This window comes from Onychomys torridus, chromosome 7 (assembly GCF_903995425.1).
Source record: "Onychomys torridus chromosome 7, mOncTor1.1, whole genome shotgun sequence".
In the NCBI taxonomy this organism is placed as follows: domain Eukaryota; kingdom Metazoa; phylum Chordata; class Mammalia; order Rodentia; family Cricetidae; genus Onychomys; species Onychomys torridus.
This window is the reverse complement of record NC_050449.1, coordinates 89,388,330-89,408,221: the sequence shown is the minus strand read 5'-3', so window position 1 is coordinate 89,408,221 and position 19,892 is coordinate 89,388,330. Positions and strand designations below refer to the sequence as shown.

The window sequence follows — 19,892 nt, the reverse complement described above, 5'->3', positions numbered from 1 at the left end:
ATTTCTGTAGACAGGGCAGACATGGATAAATACACCTTCTACCATACAAGCCTGAAACTCCCAATGCACTCCTCGGCCAAGGTCAGGCTCTGGTGGACACTGCCAGCCAAGCTGACTTGCTATCACTGCTCCCTTGAAGAAACACGCGCACGCGCACGTTTCTCTGCTAATTCCACCTGCCTAGAGACCCAAACTCCACCACCAAGTGTGATTCCTGAGTGTCGTCCAGCAGAGCCCTCATGAAAAGGTAAACACATGGTGTCTCCTGGCCATCGGAAGCAGACTCTGTGAGCCATGGAGAGAGGTCTCCCTGCCCCGCCTCCAGAGAGGGAGGAAATCCTGTGAGACCATATTACTGAGACCAAAGTCTCCGGTCCCTTTCCCCAAGGGCTGGAAATTCCTGGCTTTTGTCTTCCTCTTGAAATGAGGCATTTGGGAGCTGTGGAAAAGTACGGGACAGAATCACAAGCCACCGCGGGAAGGTGCCAAGGAGCTCATCCTGCAGGGGCCTGACTCCTGAGCACACATTCTTCCTGCCACCCCTTTGCCTTGGTGTGACAGCAGAACATGGCTGGGGCTCCTGCTGTGTCCTGGCCATTCCCAGTGGGGCGGAAATAACAGAAGATCGTTAGGTATAGGCCCCTTCTCATCCTCTGAAAACACGGTTGTTGTTTCAACTCCTGATCTGGCCTCCCAGTTCTCGAGGGCACTAGCTTGTCGCTTTCCCCTTGGCCTTCCTACCTGCACAGACTCTTCCCTTTAATCTCACGGGTCCTTCACCCCTGCACATGGAGTCCAGCACTCTGCCCACTGTGGCTCTTCACCACACCCCAGAGCTTGGGCCACCGGGCTTCCCTGGCTTTGTCATATGCCTCCAGCTTCTCCGGACAGACTGCTCACTTGTCATGCCTCAGCGGTGGCATTGGCTCATCAAGAGGACAGGAGGCCTACTTCCCCTAGACAGAACACATCTGATGGTTCTGTCATGTTCTTGTAGGGTCAGGTTTCCAGACCATCTTTTTCTTTTCTTTCTTCTCCTGGAAAGTACATCAGTCAGTCCCCCTTCATTCACCCCAGCCTCTCAACATGGAGGCTAAAAGAGAATGGGAGGTCTGACTGCCTAGGCTCTGCCACTGATTAGCTGTGAGACATCAAAGAAGGTCTTTATTTCTCTGAGAACCCATTTCCTCATCTATTTCCTCATCCACAGCTTTGTCAAAATAGTAAGTGAAATATTGTCATAAAGTACTTACCGTGGAGACTTAAACATTCACCATAAGTTTTCAATATATGCCCTTCACATTTATTTTAAAGATTCCACCTATTCATTCATTCATTCATTCACTCACTCACTCATTCATGGTGTACTTAGTGAGCTTCATGCCAGGTACTGGGGTATGACTATGTCTTCTAAGAGGAAAGTCACTTAGACTCAGGAGGAACAGCGGAGACCTGAGGCCTGCCTCCACAGCACATGCAGACGCAAACACACCCCTGAGCCCTGGAGGCCTCCCCCCCGGGGATGGTGACAGTGAGTTCATCTTTCCGAGTCTTTAAATACCAGTAGAGTTCTGTGCTAAGGTGAGCACCACAAGGAGGGAGGCACATCACAGACAGGAAGTGAGAGGGTCCTGGGGGGAACCCTGTTCTTCCCTGCTTCTTCTCAGTTACAGAGAGTGGCCATGCCTTAGCTGTACAGGAGGGCGATGTCCTTCAGGGCTGCCTTGTTGAATCTGTCTGGGACTGTTCCGGAAGGAGGAAGGGCGGGCGGGGTGGGGAGACAGCTGGAATGTTCTGGCCTGCTGTTCGCTGCAGCCAGCCTGCGAGAGAGGAGGGCCTCTGGACATCAAAGGTTCCTTTTGTCCCTTTCCGAGTGGCAGGGCAGCCGCCGGGCCACTGGCTATGACTCAGGCCTGGCCCTGACGTCACCCACGCCCTGCCACTGGCCTCCGTTTGCAGCCAGGAACCTGACCAGGGAGTGGTTCTCATAGCTGCAGCAAATCTCAAAACAGGGAGGCCTCTGCTGTACTCTCTCCATTTCCCCACAATCCACCTTAATTTCTTCTTCTTCTTCTTCTTCTTCTTCTTCTTCTTCTTCTTCTTCTTCTTCTTCTTCTTCTTCTTCTTCTTCAAGCCTTCAGGAGGGCTTTACTTGTAAATCGACTGTAAGCAGTCCGCATGAGTGACATCATGAGAAAATTACCTGTCGAAGATCTCAACCAGGAGTTGAGGAATCCAGAGGAAGAATGCAGTGATGACTTCTGAGCCCAGGGAGTTGGCAGCGGCTGGGCTTCAGAGGAGCCAGCACCTCTGAGTAAGTGAAGGCCCCTCAGCCCCTCAGTCAAGGCCCAACACTGTGGGCGCCATCTTGCTCCTCGGAGCCAGGCCTGGCAGGCCCTGGCCCAGAGGGGGGAGTGGGGACTGCCTTTGGGACACCCTCTAAATACAGCCTCAGAGGGGCCTGCTCTCTCTCTTCCCCATGGGGCCAAACAAGAACCTAGAAACAAAAGCTACTCATGCTGAAACCCTGGGGAGAATGTCCTACTGGGTTCAGGCTTCTTGTTTTCTCTGCCCACCTGAGCTCTGTTTCAAGAAGGAGGCCAAAATACTTGTTTGGAGTCCTGGACAGTTTGCTTCCTGGATCTTCTATGGGCTGATCAGGCATAAAACAAGTCCCGTTCTAGGCATACGTGTGCTCCGTCAGTCCAACAGTATTTCCACACCTTGTGGGGGCAAGGTGGAGTGGGGGAGGGATAATGGCAGTCCTGGTACACAAGGGTTCACAGCCTGCCTGCCTTGAGAGCATGTTCCGCGCTCTGGCTGATGCACATCCATTATCTCTTTGCTGTCCTGTTTACAGTTTTTCATTTTCACTTACGTTGCCACGGGGCCGTTAAGCAGAGGTGAAACGTAGTTCATCTGTTTTAATTTTATCTAAAGTCTCCTAGGTCTTTGCATAACCTGTCATTTATGAGTTCTGGAAGTTTCTACTCAAGAAATTTCGGTTTCTATGAAAAAATATTTTTCACGTGAATGAGAGCCTCAGAGCAGACAGGCATAGAGCTATATCTCAGTTCTTCTGGCTTCTCGAGTCCCCTCCTGAGTGAGCGTCTCTGTTCTGTGAATTTGCCTCAGCATATGAAGTCTGTTCTTCATGCGCTAATGTGGTGGCGTGTATTTCAGAAACCAGCCCTTACTTAAGGCAATGCAGAAGTTTGTCATTTATCGAGAAACACAAATTCCTTTGTGAACTAACATCGTTTGAGATTAACTATCACACTTTAATATGTTTGGTAGGCCTTGTGTTTTACTTTTTAAATATAATTTTACAGATCAGACTGTCCTGAAGTGAGGCTGTGCCAGCCTGCTGTTCCTCTGGCTGAAAGAACTGAGTGCTGTGTGACAAATACTTGGGTAAGTGTCATCTGTCCCTGAAGAGTCCCTACTTTCAAGTCTCTAATTCTACTCCCCCCCGCCCCCATTTTTAGGATAATAAAGAAAAGGGTACAGGGCACAGCTGCTTCTGCACACAATGACAACAGCTGTGTCAAAGGGGATATGTGTCACAATAGGCTAATTGCTACCATAGACCCCAAATATAGATTGGCTCTAACACAACAGAGTTTACTCCTTGATCACGTGACAGTGCAGGTTAACTGGGGTAACTCTCTTCCATGCATTCCTTTGGATGCAAGACTGGGGATGCAGTTCAGTGGGGATGTACTCCTTGGTTTGATGATCAACAAACACTAACAAAAAAAAAAATGCAAAGTTTGAAGGAGGCTCTGCTATCTGCAGCATGTGGTTTTCAAAGTCACCAGGGTGCATCTTTGTCGGCAGTAGAAAAAGCAAAGAACCTAAAGAGTGTATGTTGTGGGAGGTTCTTATGGGTTGAAGTGGTACACATAACCTTTCTCCACATGCCATTGACTAAAACCCAGGCACATGACTATAGCTAACTACACAGAGAAACCATTTCTCAGAGACAACTGTGGAAAGGTTCTGGAGGAAGGTAATTCTCTTCGGCACTGAATGTGAAGACTTGGAAATGCTCAAATATAAGGCTTGTAGAGTAGAGAAGTGTTTGTGGCAGGGTTGGTGGTGGTGGATTAGGTGATGGGCTGGAGAGAAAGCTCACTTATTGCCCTTGCAGAGGTCAGGTTCAGTTCCCAGTACACATGGGCTCGGGAACTGGATCTATCTGGAATTATCTAGTTCCCGAGGATCCAGTGTCTTCTTCTGGGCTCCTTGGGCACCAGACATACACATGGTTCACAAACATACTTCCAGACAAATAAGTAGCAGGTGTATACACATAAAATAAAAATTAAACTTAGAAAAGCAGATTAGAATGCCAAGTATATAGGGTGCACATCTGTAAGCCCAGGCAGAAGATAGAGGCAAGAGGGTTGCTCATGAGTTCAAGGCCAACTGGCCTATGTAGTGAGTTCCAGGCCAACCAGGGCTATATAGCAAGACCCTACTTCAAAACAACAGCAAAAATCAGGAGACATGGAGAATTCCCTATTGGATACCTGCGGGTTTTATCTAGCCATGAGGGAAACAACAGTCAGAGAAACTTCCCAAGATGCCTCTGTCCATTCTAATCCTAAGATTCGAGGTAGACACATCACTGTTGCCAGTGGCCAGTAAAACAAGGAGGGCACCTCCCCCTTATTTTTCCTGCCTCTATCCTCTCGTTCTAGGTTGTTTCTGGCTTTGTTCCTTTCGTGTTCTTGAGTCAAGCAAACTAGCTGGAATTTCTCAGTGGGACTCTACTCCCATGACTGTGAGCTGCAGTAATCTAAAGGAATGTTCCTGGAGTCCCGACCGAGCTCATGGTTCTGCCCGGTCCTGGAGACTTTGGAAGACTATTTTACCCAATCTGTAGCAGGTCCTGTGATGCTTAACTAGTGAGAGGTCCTCTAAGAAGAGACCTTCAAGTAAAACTATCTGAAAAATATTTTAATATAGACTATGAAAGACTTGGGCAGGAACATTAATGCATTAACCCACAAAATATAAAAAAATATACCTGATGTATAATTCTGGGTATTTCTTTTCAGGAAGTCTCATCTACTGAAACAAGAAGGGCAAAGTTGTGAGCCCTATTTGGAGAGCCTTGTATCACTTTATAATTTATGTAGATTTTTAGCCATTGCTGGTCTTTGTAGAATTCTCTCCTCACTGGTAAATGTGAGGAAAGGATTCCAGTATCGTGCCCGGGCTACATGGTACATAGTTCTCTAGTTTCATGGTCAGTATCTATCTAAGGAGATTAAATGTTGCTACTGGACTTGCTATTCCTGGCTCCCACATCCCCACCCTGAAGAGTGACCATTGTCCATTGTGTGGAAAAATCTGGCTGATTTGACAGCCTCTTAGACTGCCGTTAGTGCCTTCATATCGGGAGTGGGCTGAATAAATAACAAGTTGATGGTTTCTTGTTTTTCAAAAATACTTCCACCTCTGAAAGTCCACTTTCTGGGGTTGTTGAGGCCGTAGAGTGTCTGCTGAGCAGTCTGAGATGACAAGAGAGTGAAGAGTAAAGCATACTGAGTGTGGGAATGCACTGCCCACTGGAAGCAGACATCTGAAGGAATAAGATGAAGATGAGCACAAGGTCTCCAAAGTCCCAGCTTAACAGTTTTTCAGGAAACACAGAGCCCAAGGCCACAGTCAGGACGAGTGTTGTCACGGTCCACTCACTTAGGAGATGGGCTGCATTGGTTACTTTCTCTCACTGTGACAAGATGCCTGGAAGAGTGGCTGGAGGAGGAGACATTTATTTAGGCTCACGGTTCCGGAGAGTTCACTCGGTGGTGGTTGAGGTTTGTGCTCCTGAGCAGAATGTTGTGGGAGCGGCAATGTGTAGCAGAGGAGCGTCTCACTGTAGCTGGGAAGCAGAAAGAGATCTATGGAGGGACCAGGGTAGAGTCTAGTTGTGACGACACACCCTCACTCACCTGCTTCTCCCAGGTTCCATCTGCCAAAGCTTCCAGAACCTCCCAGTATTACACTAGCTGAGGGCCCTGTGTGCAACCCATGAGCCCATGAGGGAGCATTTCAAATTCTAACCTTCACACTGACTAATCATGGCTTGTTAATTTCAGCTACCATCTGATAGGATCCCCTCAACACATATTGCATACCAAATTGATACAGAAGGGATTTCTGCCATTTTTAGCTACATTGTATAACAAGCAGAGGTGTGTGACCACCAAATCAAGAAACCAGAATTTCACTACTGTAAACATGTGATGTCTGAAAGAAAGCCACAGAGCCTCATGACCACTTGACAATGTTAGGGCGGCAGGTGGGGTGACCTCAGAGACAGCAGCAGCAAGGCAGGATTGTGTACAAGGACACAATCCATGTTTTAATATTTGACATTTTTTAAATGGCATCAAAATAGATCTTACAGGGAAGAAAGGGCTTTCATAAGTTTGTTTCACTTCCATCTTGTATTTTATTATTTTCCCACTTTAATTACACGAGTTGTGTAATTCACATTGGAGATACCATGGTCTTTGCAGAGTTAGGTCACCTGAAGATGTTTGCCTGACCTTGTTTATCCATGATGCACACTGACAAGTTGAACACAGCAGCCTCACATGGGCAACATCTGGGCTGCTTGGTTATTTGACCTTAGGGGTTTTATCGTTCTCAAAGCACAGACGTGCTAACTCCCTTCTTCCTGGAGAATTCAGCATTATGAATGCCCTGTTACCCTTTTAGAGAATTTTGCAATGAGCTCACGTCATATTTACGAAAGCTAAGAGTTCATAGTAATTGGGCTTTGTCATTTCTTACACTGAAATCCCCTAGTTCTCGTCAAGAACCAATTTGGAAAACACCACACAAAAGACTTTGGGGTTTTATTGTTAACTCAAGAAGCCTCTGGTTTTTACCAGAACTTTAAAGCTCCTTCTCACCTCCAAAACAGCGTTTTGTTCTGTTTAAACTACAGCGTTGAGACCCTTAAAGTGAGTGAGGTTTCATGTGCAGGATGGTTTGGACGTAGGAACGTGAAGGCTAAGTCAGCGCGCTTGTGAGAACCATTGCCACTTCATGGTCAGTGTTGGTGTCTTTGATTTGTAGATTGCTATGGAGTACAGCTGTTTTGAAAAAAGAAAAATTCTCTCTGAATCGCCTCAAATCTGTGATCCTTAGCTAGATGCCTAACCAAAATGCATGGAACGACTAACTACTTCAAAGCCCCTTGATACAGCCTGACTGTGGGCCAGAAGCTCAAAAGGCAGCCAGCTTCACTAAAGTCTTGGAGAGAAACTGGCTGAGTCCTGTCTGTGCCAAGAGATGGTTCCTGGAATTCTACAGAGGGTCCTAACACATTGGAACAAGGTGGTTTGATGTCCACTCCAGGGAAGCAACCTTAGTTCTGTGGCTGTGATAAAATACCCTGACAAAAGCCAGTTAAAGCAGAAGGGATTTATTTTGCCTCAGTCTGGGATAGTCCATTGTGGTAGGAAAGTCCAGGCAATGAGAGCCTGGAACAGCCTGACACAGCACATCCACAAGCAGGGAGCAGAGAGTAATGAATGGTCCCTCCCAGTCTGCCTTCTCCATTTCATGAAGTGCAGGATTCCCACTCAGGGAATGGTCCTGCTCGTAATTAAGATGGGTCTTCCCACAAGAATGAACCTAATCAAGATAAATTCTATCGCAGACATTCTCAGAGGCTAACTTGTAAGTGATCACAGGTATACCCGGAGGCCTGAGTCCTAAGCGATTCTAGAACCTGACAGGTGACACTAACCCTCCTGGAAGCACTGGTCTTGGGTTGTGCTTCCTAAGCTACAGGCAAAAGTGTAGTCAGGCCGGGCGGTGGTGGCGCACGCCTTTAATCCCAGCACTGTTGGGGGGGTGGGCAGAGGCAGGCGGATCTCTGAGTTCAAGGCCAGCCTGGTCTACAGATCGAGTTCCAGGAAAGGCACAAAGCTACACAGAGAAACCCTGTCTCAAAAAACCAAAAAGACAAAACAAAACAAAACAAAAAACTGAAAAAAAAGGGAGTGCAGTCAGTCTGTCTCATGTGATTGGGATCACCCTTCTGTCCAGAATCTCATAGGCTATTATCCTGAGTGACAGGAGGAAGGAAGTAGTCTGTGAAAGACCTTTCTCGTTGACTAAAGTTCATGACAGCAACTATACCAAGGAATCTTGTGAAAGAAGAAGCTTAAGATTTCCCCAGGGACAGGCTGCATCCTCCATCTGCAGCTGGGCTATGCTCAGCTGGACTTTCAACTTTATTTCAACACTTCTCTTCCTTCTTCCATTCCATATAAGAAAAACTGCTTTCTAGTTTGTTGTTGTTTTAGTTTTGTTTTTTGTTGTTTTTTTTTTTAAATGACTATTAGCTTTGCATGGGTATATTTTAATTTAGCCAATTTTTTAAATGGATATTTTGATTGTCTCTGGTGTACCACTGTTACAAATATGTAAACACTCTTGAAGGTAAATCCTTATGGGCAATTTCAGATAAATGCCCAGAAAGTGTAGTGTGAAGTTAAACGATCTGTTTTTGAGGTCATCAATTAGTAAATCCTGTTCCAGAAAAGCATCAGTGTCTATTTCAGAACCCAGTCCTCTTCTACCGAACGGGGATGAAAATGTATGCTCCTAGGTCCTTGTGACAACAGAAGCTCTGGTGGCAGTCCCAGACATTTTAGGTGTATCCGTATCACTCCACGGAGACTCTGACTAACCGTGTCTGAGAATCACCTGATATCTTTCAAATAGCGGGAATATACATTTTAACACACACACTTCCTACTCCCATATACATCAAAGCCTGAACTACTTACACGTTGTGTCTAGTCGATACTTAATCAATTCCATAGGCATTTACTACACAGAAGAAAGTTAGGGAACTCTGAGCTGGCACATTGTCATAGTCTGTATTGCTATAACAAAACACCTGGTGAATAAATATATCATTAAAAAGATATTTGTCTAGCTTATAATTCTGGAAGTTCAAGAACACAGTGCCAACATCGGCTCTCCTCTGGTGAGGGCCTCTAGCAAATGATGTCACCACGGTGGGAGCACCTGTTAGACAGAGAGGCAGGATCCAGGAGAGGTGTCAGGCTTATTTACAGCAACCATTCTCAAGGAAACTAATCCCATCTCACAAGACCTGCAGTAATCCCTTCAGTGGGCAATGCCCCCATGACCCAGTTACCTTCTGAGAGCCTCACTTCTTCAAGGTCCCACTGCCTCAACACCGCCACCCTGAGGGCCAAGCCTCCAGCACGTCAACTCTGGAGGAAAAACTGTACCAAACCAGAGCACACATCTGAATGAGAGACTAAAGATTCTTTTTGGCTTCTGAGTTTCAGCTTTATCTGGTATGTTACAGCATGAAGATGATTATTAGCTAGAGAACCAGGACAGCTGATTGTAAATAGGAGAGAAGTACTGTAAACATAATCATTTGCCTCCTAATGATCACCCAGAGATTTATTGGCAGAGGGGGACCTAGACGGAGGACCCAAAGATGCCCAACCTTCTGGTAGCAGACAAAAAGAGCCGACAAGAAGGCCAGCTCCTGAAGGGCTCCTGCCTCAGCGGAGGAGACTGTGTCTCTTCTCTGATAGGTGGGGTCATACCTCAGGATACACACATACAGTTTGGACCTTGGGAGGGGCCCAGGTCATCCTCTTGGTCACCTAGTGATGCCAGACCCCGTGACCTCTGAGCCCTGAAGTGGACTTAGGAGGAGCTAGGACAGTCATTCAGAGAGCATCTATAAGCTACTTTCCTGCAGAACCGAGCCACAGTGGGTCTAGAGGCAGAAACCAGGACAGCAGAGCAGCATTGTGGCAAGTGCCAGGCTTGAGTGTGGGGGCGGATCTCAGGTTGGGAGACATGAAGGAAAGACAACAGAACAAGGGTTTGGTGTGGAGCCCACCCCCAGGAAGACTGTGATGAAGTTCCAAGCCACGGGGGTGTCTGTGGAATCTGAAAGGTGCTATGTCTAAGCCTTCTCACCAGGAAAGTGGGACCAGTGAGCCAGACAGCAGGGACTGGAGCATGGGAAATTAGAAGCCAGAGAAACAGTAGTCGCAGAGAACCTGTTGAGCAAACCCAAGCAAGACTTAAAAGCTCTGTCATCTGAGAGGAAGCATAATGGCCCACTGCATCCGAAAAACACTGCAGAAACCATTAACCCACACCCACCAGACACATGATGGTTTTTGATAGCCCCACACTTCCTCTCGTTCTCCTACCTCAACTGCCAAAGGGGCACATCCCAACATCTGCCTTTCATTTTTGTTTATTTGTTTATTTGTTTTGAGGCAGAGTTTCTCTGTGTAACCCTGGCTAGTCTCTGTAGACCAGGCTGGCCTCAAACTCAGAAATCTACCTGTCTCTGCCTCCTCCTGAGTGCTGGGATTAAAGGTGTGTGTCACTGTTGTTTGCCTTTCAAATTCTACCTTACAGACTGCTCCCCATCAAAGGTCCCCCTGTTCACATTCAGATACCATAAACCTCTGTGTAGTTCCTCCGTGCCTCTCCATACCCACACCCTCAGCTGGTGAAGAACAAAACCCAACGGCAGCACTTCAGCTGTGCCCATCTCCATGCTTAGACACTGGAGAATCAGATGTGCCCATCTCCATGCTTAGACACCAGAGAAGTTGATGTTATCACCAAGTGTCTCCACTTCTGCACATGTCCCCATTGCCCAAGGGCTGTCCTCATCCCCATTGGTAACTCTTGATTCTTGGCTTTCTAGTCCAAATGTATGAGTACAAGCAATGATAAGCATGGATTCTAGTGGTGTTTATGCTCTCCCTCAAGTCTGGGGCTCAGCTGATGAACACTAATAGTCCAGGGATGACTAGGGTAATTATTCCATGTCCTCACTATGTCTGCTCTGTATGAGCCTCACGTTCCTGTTGTCTTGCAAAATTTAAAATTTAATGGTTTTGTTGTTGGTGGTGGTGATGGTGGGATTTTTGTTGGTTTTGTTTGTTTGTTTGTTTGTTTGTTTGTTTTTGCTGGGCGTAGTGGTGCACACCCTTAATCCCAGCACTCAGGAGGCAGAGAAAGGCAGATCTCTGTGTTTGGGGCCAGCAGCCTGGTCTACCATAGTGAGTTCTAGGACAGCCAGAGCTACATAGTAAGACTCTGTCTCAAAACAAACATTTTTTAGAATTATTTTAATTTATGCATGTGAGTGTTTGCTGGCATGAATGGATATTCCTGCTGCCCTCAGAAGTCAGAAGAGAGCCTCAGATCCCCTATAAGTAGAGCAATTGCTCTTAACCACTGAACCACCTCTGCATCGCCCCTTCAGAACTTTCATGGCTGAGGCATCTTCTGATACAGGACATTCTGGTCACTCAAAGGACTGCATCCTTGGGCTAGGAAACTGGTGAGGATTGTGCCTCCATACAACTAAGCGGTGGGAGAGAGAAATCAGAGCCATGACATCTAGAGAGTTTATACATCCCATTGGAGAGTCCTATGTGGTCATAGAGCCGGAAGCCCAAAAGCAAAAAGTATTCAGTAGGTCTTCTGATTGGCAGGTACTGCTGGTGGCCCTCCTCATACTCATCTGTGCTGACTCCATGCCCTACCTCCACCATGAAAAGGGGCATCTACACATTCTATGACCATAGCAGCAGGAAGGTTCTAGCCCAAGAAAACTCTGTCCCTTCTTCATGAATTTGAATCACCCTTCTTGTCCTATAGAAGCAGGCACCACTAGTCCAAGGGGTCACTGGCTCAAAGAGGTTTAGCAGTTCCTGATGGGGATATCCATCACCACAGCCAGGAGCACCTGAGCAAGCCTGAAGGCTCACCCCAGGCAAGAGACCAGCCATTTCCCGTTATCAAAATGCCAGGCAGCAGAAATTGCCCTGTTGACAGTTGCCAGAAAAGGCAAAACTGAGAGCATTTCAGTGAGCATCCTACCCAGGATCAGTAGTCCCAAACGTCATTCCTGCCTTGTTGTACATCAGCAAAAGGAGTCCCTATATATCTACCAGAATGGCTCAATAGAAAATACTACTGTCGGGCTGGAGAGATGGCTCAGCAGTTAAGAACACTGATTGCTCTTCCAGATGGACCTGAGTTCAATTCCCAGCACCCACATAGCGGCTTACCACTGTCTGTAACTTCAGTTCCCGGGGATCTGACACCCTCAGACAGACATATATGCAGGCAAAACACCAATGCACATAAAATAAAAACAAATAAATTATTTTTAAAAAGAAAATACTACTGTCACCAAGGGCAGGCCAGGGCATGGGAAAACTGGATGCCTTGTACCTTTCCAATGAGAATGTAAGATGGTACAGACATTCTTTGAAACGGTTGATAGTTTTCTTACAAAGTAAAACATTCTTTCCACACGATCCAGCAAATCCACTCCTGGATACTTACACAAGAGAAATGAAAGCTTGCATTGGCACAGCGGTCTGTATATAAATATCCATGGCTTTGCATGTAACACCTAAAGTCTAAAAGCCAGCCAAAGAGTCTTCATTCAACAGGTGAATGGGCAGCCAACTGTGGAGTATGAAACACTAGCCATGAAAAGGGCACCTTTTTGCCTACAAGTTAAATGGATCAGAAGGGCCTTACACAGGGTCAAAGAAAGCTCATCTCCGGGTTCCACACATATACTTCCTAAGGGACTAAATCCCAGTGAGGAAGGTGAGCTCCACGGCTGCCAGGTCCAGGGTTGGTGGGTATGTGACTCTAAAGGAGGCCGTGGGAGTAACGGACTAATCTGTGTCCTGATCGTGTGGATGCTGTATGTGAAAGTGTGTTACAGAACTACCGAAACACAGGACTCATGTGAAAACCAGATACATCAGATAAGCTCCATCCCTGAACTCAGAGTCAGTGTCCTACCGTTTGTAAGACCCCATGCTTTCTATCCATTTCCTTACTCAAAGCAGGGCCTTACCCTGAGGCCAAGCTGGATTTAGTTCCCCATTCTCCTGCCGCTGCCGAGATCCCAGGAGTGCGTCACCACCCTTCCTATGCTGTTTCTGTAATTTCTTGTGACTCCTCCCCATTGCCAAAAAAAGAAAGAAAATTTTATTTTTAAAATTTCTTAAACTTTTGTTTTCCAAAATAGGAGGCTGGACAGATGGCTTAGCAGTTAAGGATGCTTGCTGCTCTTCTAGAGGACTTAAGTTTGATTCCCAGCACCTAGGTCAGGCAGCTCGAAACCATATATAACTCTAGCTCCAGGGGATCGATGCCTCTGGCCTCTGTGTCTACATATATACATATACACATACATAATTAAAAATAATAAAATAGGGTCTGCAGTGATAAATTAGTGTTTAAGGGCATGTATGGTCCTTGCAAAGGACCCAAGTTGAGTCCCAGTACCCACATCAGGCAGCTTACAACCGTCTGTAAGTTCAGCTCCAAGAGATCCAACATGCTTCTGAGTGCACATGCACACACATGCACACGTGTGTAAGACAATAATAATAAAATAAATCTTCTTTTAAAAAGTTTTTCAAAATGAAAAAGAAGAAACAGAGGACATTTCCTACCCTGGGGAAGTAACTCTCGTGGCTGGTGTCTAACTCGTGGTTGGATAGACCTGTCCAGTATCTCGGCAGCTGTGGCCTTACCCTCTGCTCCCAGACAGCCCAGTTCCATGGAATCACAGCTCAGATATCCCTGCTCTCAGTGTGAACATGCCCTCCTCCCTCTCCCTGAGGCTGTAACTTCAAAGCTAAGTGAAGACCCTAAGATCTAAGAAATGGCCACACAGTGAAAATCAGGTCAATCATTCTTCTCACCCTGCACCACAATTTCATTTCCAGAACGTGCTTTGTCGGCTCTGCCCTCCATACAGATTATTCTCTTTACCTCCACCAAGCGGGGCCCCTCCTTAATGGAGGGAGATTAACCCTGCCCCCTTTCAGTCTTGTTTAGCTGAGAGCTTGCTTTTCACAGCTCTGCTCACTGGGCATGAAGACGGCTGAATGCTCCAGGGTGAGCAAGGTGGCTGCCTTCCCTTTGAAGCATAGGCACTGCAGTTGAACACCTTTTTGCCCGACTTGGCCCTGAAAAGATGGTTTTGAAATTGAACTTGTGAGCTGCCTGGGTCTGCAGTATGGAATTGCATAAGAACATGGGCATTTGGGTCAAGGGAGACTCTGAGCTCAACACCTCAGAACCTGTCGTCACGGAACCTACGTCTTATTTATTCCTTGGCCCTGCAGAAGGGCCTCCAGCTTCACTTGAGATTCAGGCTGAAGTGTATGAGACACTCTGTGCGGAAGTGATGATGTGTCCACATACAAGCCGCTGCCCTCACCCCCCATTACAAGCCTTAGCTCCTAGTTTCCTGCCATGTCTTCTCTATGCATGTGTATGATTCATTTCAAGACCATGAGAGGGACAGAGGTGTGAGGTTTTCAGGCCTGCTGGTGAGTTGGTCATCAGGACAGGAAAGAAAGCAGTTTGAATTGCTGACTTTTCACACCACTCGACAATCCCTAGGTTTTTTCGGTTTTGTGTCGAAGCCAGGATGAACAACAGAAAACGAAACTTGCAGCTTATTTTTAGCTGTTCATGCTAACTCATGAGATGTTTCTTTGCAAACCAAATAGAAGAAAGGTGACTTCAACCAGCTAAATTTAGAATGATTGACTTACAGCGATTAAGTCTGGGTCTCTGATCTGACCCAAGTATCAAAGACACTTGACTTGGGCCTAGGGAATTTTGAGCCTATGCTTATATATTTTGTTTAAAATTATTTTTAGTTGAGCTTTTTAAAGATGTAAGTGTATTTGCTTTGGAGAGGAACTGAGAAACACATTATAAACCCTGTCTTCCTGGCCGCTGAGCATTTTCATGTAATCTACAGCAGCTTAACAAGTAAACGACAGTCTGGAATTTCTTCTAAAAGGAACCAGTCTATGAGGTCACAAAGAGCAGAGTGATGGAAAGTCAGGAGCCTTGTTTCTGTACTAGTGTAAGGTCTGACTGACCTTTGAACTTGAGTGTGTAGATGACATTGTCCAAACCCTCTTCCCTGTCCTGGAATTCTGTGGACCACACTCGGGTACCAGGGCCCTGAGGAAATGGGGAGGTACTTTTTGGAGGTGGAGGTGGTCTTGTCAGGCCACCCTGATTTCCATTTCCCCTTTCCCTGTCCCAGAAAGGAACGTTTCACAGCTTCTCAGTCAACTTGGGGTTTTTCTTTGAGGAGTGAATGATGAAACCTTTAAAAGATCTCCATAGGCGTCTCCATCCCTTCTCTCGTGGGCCAAAGTTCTCCATTTTAGGAAGTGTCTTGCTAGCCCCCAAGCTGAAGCTGCCACTGGCAGTGAGGGAGGGTAGCAGGGAGAGAATCTCATGACTTATGTTAGGAGTCAGTATCATACTCTAGTGAGTCATTTCACAGCAGGAGGCAAGACTCCAGGTGCCCAGGGAGACACAGCGACTCTACAGGAGGGAAGCCCAGAGACTCAGGTAATGATGGCTCCTTCAACCAGCCAGTGTTTACTGTGCTTTTTGTTCAGTCCAAGGAAAAGGAGTTCCTGGGGTGTTGGTCGAGCTGCCTGGGCTGAGGTGAGGTACTCTGTGGAGACTCTGAGCTGCAGGCTCGTTTATCTGACCAAAGAAAAGACTAGTGCACTCCTAGGTTCAGTCTGGGGGTATTTATTGTCAAGGGGAGGGACATATGGGAAGGATGATTCTCTCACATGAGCTAGATGCTGTATTCCATAGGAAATCTTGTTTATAATTCCACCTTTCTTTTTCTAGCTGATTATTATTCTCTCTAGAAAAAAGAAACAGCCTCCCTGCCCGGTCAGTATTTTTTTGTTCCGAGTCTAGACTAGCCTATCGTTTTGTGTGTCTGGTCAGTGGCAGATGATCATGGGGGTAAACGGGCCAGATGTGGTAATGCCGCTGACCTGAGTGGACTCAAGGTCATCTAAATATTGTTCTTCAAATAGCAGGTGTGTGAGTTCACTCGGATCCTTTGAATGAAGACTCGGAGGCACCTTAAGAATGAATCTAGCCTTTCTCTTGGCTACAGGGGTATCCAGCCTCTAAGGACTGAACTGCTTTCCCTTCACCCTGGGCATTTGTATCTTTCTCCATATTTACACCTTAGCCAGTTGATTTCCATATGTTCAAAACAACCTTAAAGAAGCTTCCAAAAATACAATGCCAAGTGCAAATTTCTTGGTTTATCAGGCACCACAATTTTCTAGGTTTCCAAATCAAGTTTTGCATAGGCTTTGTATCCTTGGGAGACTCTCAGACAAGATTCACATAGGGCAATAAGAGAAGCAAAGGATAACTGAGAAACAAAACATGAATTTAAGGCTAGGTGCTAGCACTCTGGAGCCCGGCCAGATGTAACTCAGGAATTCTTTCAATTCTTCAAATGCACTAAGGAAGGAAAGCAGAGTTCAGGCAGTTGCTAAAGCTGACATAGTGATGTCCATCTCAAAGGCTGTCCAACTAGCTTGGGATGAGCTGTGTGGCGTCCCTCCCAGTTTCCAACCTCTCTTTGTTGGAAACCCGTGTTTCAGTTTCCCCTTCTCCTTCTAGCTCTTTCTTGGAGTATCTGCCTCTGCGCGGTCCCCAAGGCTTGGGAGTATCCGCCTCTGTGAGGTCCCCAAGGCTTCTGCCTGACCTTGCCACCAGATCTTTCCCAGATGCTGATAGGTGGAAGCAGAAATTCGAAATCTAAGACTTGAATGCATCCTAGCATTCCAACTGCTCAGGCATGCCACTCACTCACCCCCTCACTAGACAGAGTGAGATAATCCTCTCCCATTCCCAGGCAGGGTGGAGCAGGTTGATAAGAAGCCCCTTTGAGAGCCAGCTCACTGGCCTACAAAACTGCTGACAATTAATGGAAATAATCTGCCACAAGCTACAAGGAGGCAGGAGGCTTGGAATCCGGCTCTTGGTCTACTCAACCTGGAAAGCAAGCTGGGGTGGGTTCTTTTAGAATCACATACAAATAGAACTTCTATGTACGTGTGCAGAAGGGATTTTTAGATTGGAGCAAATGAACAGCTGGATCCCAGCACTCAGGAGGCAGAGGCAAGCAGATCTCTCAGTCTGAATAGCAATCTCCAGGATAGCCAGTGCTACTTAGAAAACCCTATTTTACTGGGCGGTGGTGGTGCACACCTGTAATCCTAGCACTCGGGAGGCAGAGGCAAGTGGATCTCTGTGAGTTCAAGGCCAGCCTGGTCTACAGAGCTAGTCCAGGACAGGCTCCAAAGCTACAGAGAAACCCTGTCTCAAAAAAAAAAAAAAAAAAAAAAAAAAACCCAAAAAAATCAAACCAAAACAAAACAAAACAAAAAACCCCTATTTAAAGGAAGAAAGGAAGGGAGGGAGGGAGGAAGAAAGGAAAGAAGGGAGGAAGGAGGGAAGGAAGGAAGAGCAAGCAGCTGTTAAATTTCATTCATTAAAATGATACATTTAAACATTTAGCTTAGTTGAGGAAAATACCTTACTGTCTTACTCAAAAATTAGGCTCTTAAAAAACACACATAAGTCATAAAAGAGGATATAACCTAAATGCTTTTCTTCTTCCAGTTCTGTCATACCTTCCTTCCTTCCTTCCTTCCTTCCTTCCTTCCTCCCTCCCTCCCTCTCTCCCTCCCTCCCTCCCTCCCTCTTTCCCTCCCTCCCTCCCTTCCCTTTTTTATAGTGGAAAAGTGCATTAAAATATAATTGAAGGACGAAAGTGTAAAATCCTAAGCAAAACTCCACGGCTTCAGAATGGCCATTCTAACACAGACGTTCTCTGAGTTGTATGGATGAGGCTGGGGAAGCGTCTGAGCAGCTCCCTTAATCTAGCTGTGTGATGTTTTTATTTGTGAGTTCCTTATAATAAAGTAAATTTTAATTTTTAAAAAAGAGTCCACTAAAAAATATGTAGGAGTCGGGGAGGGCTGGGGAGATAGCCCTAGGTCTCAGTGGGAAATGAAATAAAAATAAAACAAAGAAAAGAAAAGGGTGGACATTCATGCTGAGGGACAGCCACCACCCAAGGCTGAACTTTGATTCCACATGCATGCACACACATGTGCATGTATACCCCCTCCACACACATATACCCACACAAACATACAATAAAAATAAAGGGCAAGTACATGGTGGGGAAAGGGCCTCATAACATACACTTGATGGTTTTGTTTCAGATGAGAACACTGCTTGTGACTTGAAGCCAGGCTGGCCTCAGTGTCTGCACTCAACTTTTCCCTTCATTGCTAATTTAGGTTAAAAGCCAGACAATCTAGAACAGATTTGTTCATAAATGCTAAACACAGGAGGTATAGAAGGAAGTCAGCTGTGATTTTTTAATACAATGAGTGGGTGAACTAGCTTATTAAGGGTGTATGTATGTGGTGCTATGGATCCAACTCCACGCCTTATGTATACTGAGCTACACCCCAAGCCTAAGGTGTAATATGGAAAAACTGGACTTTCCTCAATGAGATTTTAGCATGTGCAGAAACGGAAGCTTTTCCTACCTATTTTGCACCATGAAACATTTACAAACTGCAACAAACCTCCCTCCAAAATGGTTACTCTACTTTCCAGCCCTAATTTCCTGACATGGTCTACTTGATATTTTTTTTTAATTCTTTTTTAAAATGGTTGGGCCCAGGCTGTCTCTGGTTGGTGACAGCTTAGATACCCACAATTCCCTGGGGCTAGTTCATTTCAACAGGGGTAGCCACAGCCACGGGGGACCAGGGTGCTCCATGAGAAACCATCCCCCAGGATGTCATCCCAGTGGGAAGATTTCTGGAGTTAGGTGGAGATGAGATGCAGGAGGTAGTTTCATCCCTTAGGGATGGGGGAAGGTCCAGGTTTTCCATCAACTAGTCTCAGATTTTAATCCTAGTCTCTATATGATACTTATCTTTAGAACTGATGGTAGTTAATGCTATAGGATACAGTGCTATTAGGTTAGAATTTATTTATATAGCATAGTTAAAATATTAAGTATGATTTTTAGTTTTGATCAGCACACAGAAGTTCCTGCTCAGATCTCTGGACAAGATGTAGCCAGTGGAAGAATAATGGACTTTCTTTAAAATGTTAGCCAAAAAGCTGGGCAGTGGTGGTGCATGCCTTTAGTCCCAGCATTTGGGAGGCAGAGCCAGTCAGAGTCTACAGAGTGAGATCCAGGACAGGCACCAAAACTACATGGAGAAACCCTGTCTTGAAAAAGAATGTCAGCTAAAATATCATCCCATTTTTTTTTTTTTTAGATTTTTTTTTTTTAAGTGTCTAAGTGTATGTCTGTGTATCACAAGTGTGCCTGGAGCCCATGAATTCAGAAAAGGTGTTCAATCCCCTGGACCTGGAGTAACAGATGGTTGTGAGATACCTTGAGGGTGTTGGGAATCAAACACAGGTCCCCTGAAGGAGCAGCCAATGTTCTTAACTGCTGAGTCATCTCTCTAGCCCCACAAAGTTGTTTTAAGTTATTGATAAATCACTTTATTGCAGGGTGAGGCAGCACACCCCTTTAATCCCAGCATTCAGGAGGCAGAGGCAGACAGAAGATCTCTGAGTTTGCTGCTAGACTCACCTACACAGTGAGCTCTTGGCCAGTGAGGGCAACACAGTGAGAGTCTGTCTCAACGAACACAGACACTAATAATAATTAATTAAAGAAGGAAAGGAAAAAAAAGAAAAGAAAAAGAACCACCAAATTGTTTCCAAGCCTGAATATAATCAACCTCATAAAAATTTTTCTGCCTTTTATATTTACATAAGAATTTAAACAAAAAAAAATGTTATACATGGTAAACATTTATTTTAAAAATTCAGTTGTCTGGCTAACCAGATCATGAGTTCACCTACTCATATGTAGATTAGGTATAAAATGAAAC

General features: G+C 45.7%; 1 protein-coding gene and 1 long non-coding RNA gene across 2 annotated transcripts in view; one reads left to right on the top strand and one right to left on the bottom strand.

The window, feature by feature from the left end:
- LOC118587061 overlaps positions 1-19,892 on the bottom strand; it is a 99,132-nt gene that overhangs the window by 75,513 nt on the left and 3,727 nt on the right. The gene's annotated exons all lie outside the window — the stretch shown is intronic.
- Positions 1,962-19,892, top strand: part of Zbtb38 (zinc finger and BTB domain containing 38) — a 68,069-nt gene continuing 50,138 nt past the window's right edge. The window contains exons 1-2 of the mRNA XM_036192663.1: positions 1,962-2,314; positions 3,333-3,414. The gene's annotated coding sequence lies outside the window, so the exon portion shown is untranslated. The remainder of the gene's footprint in view (positions 2,315-3,332; positions 3,415-19,892) is intronic.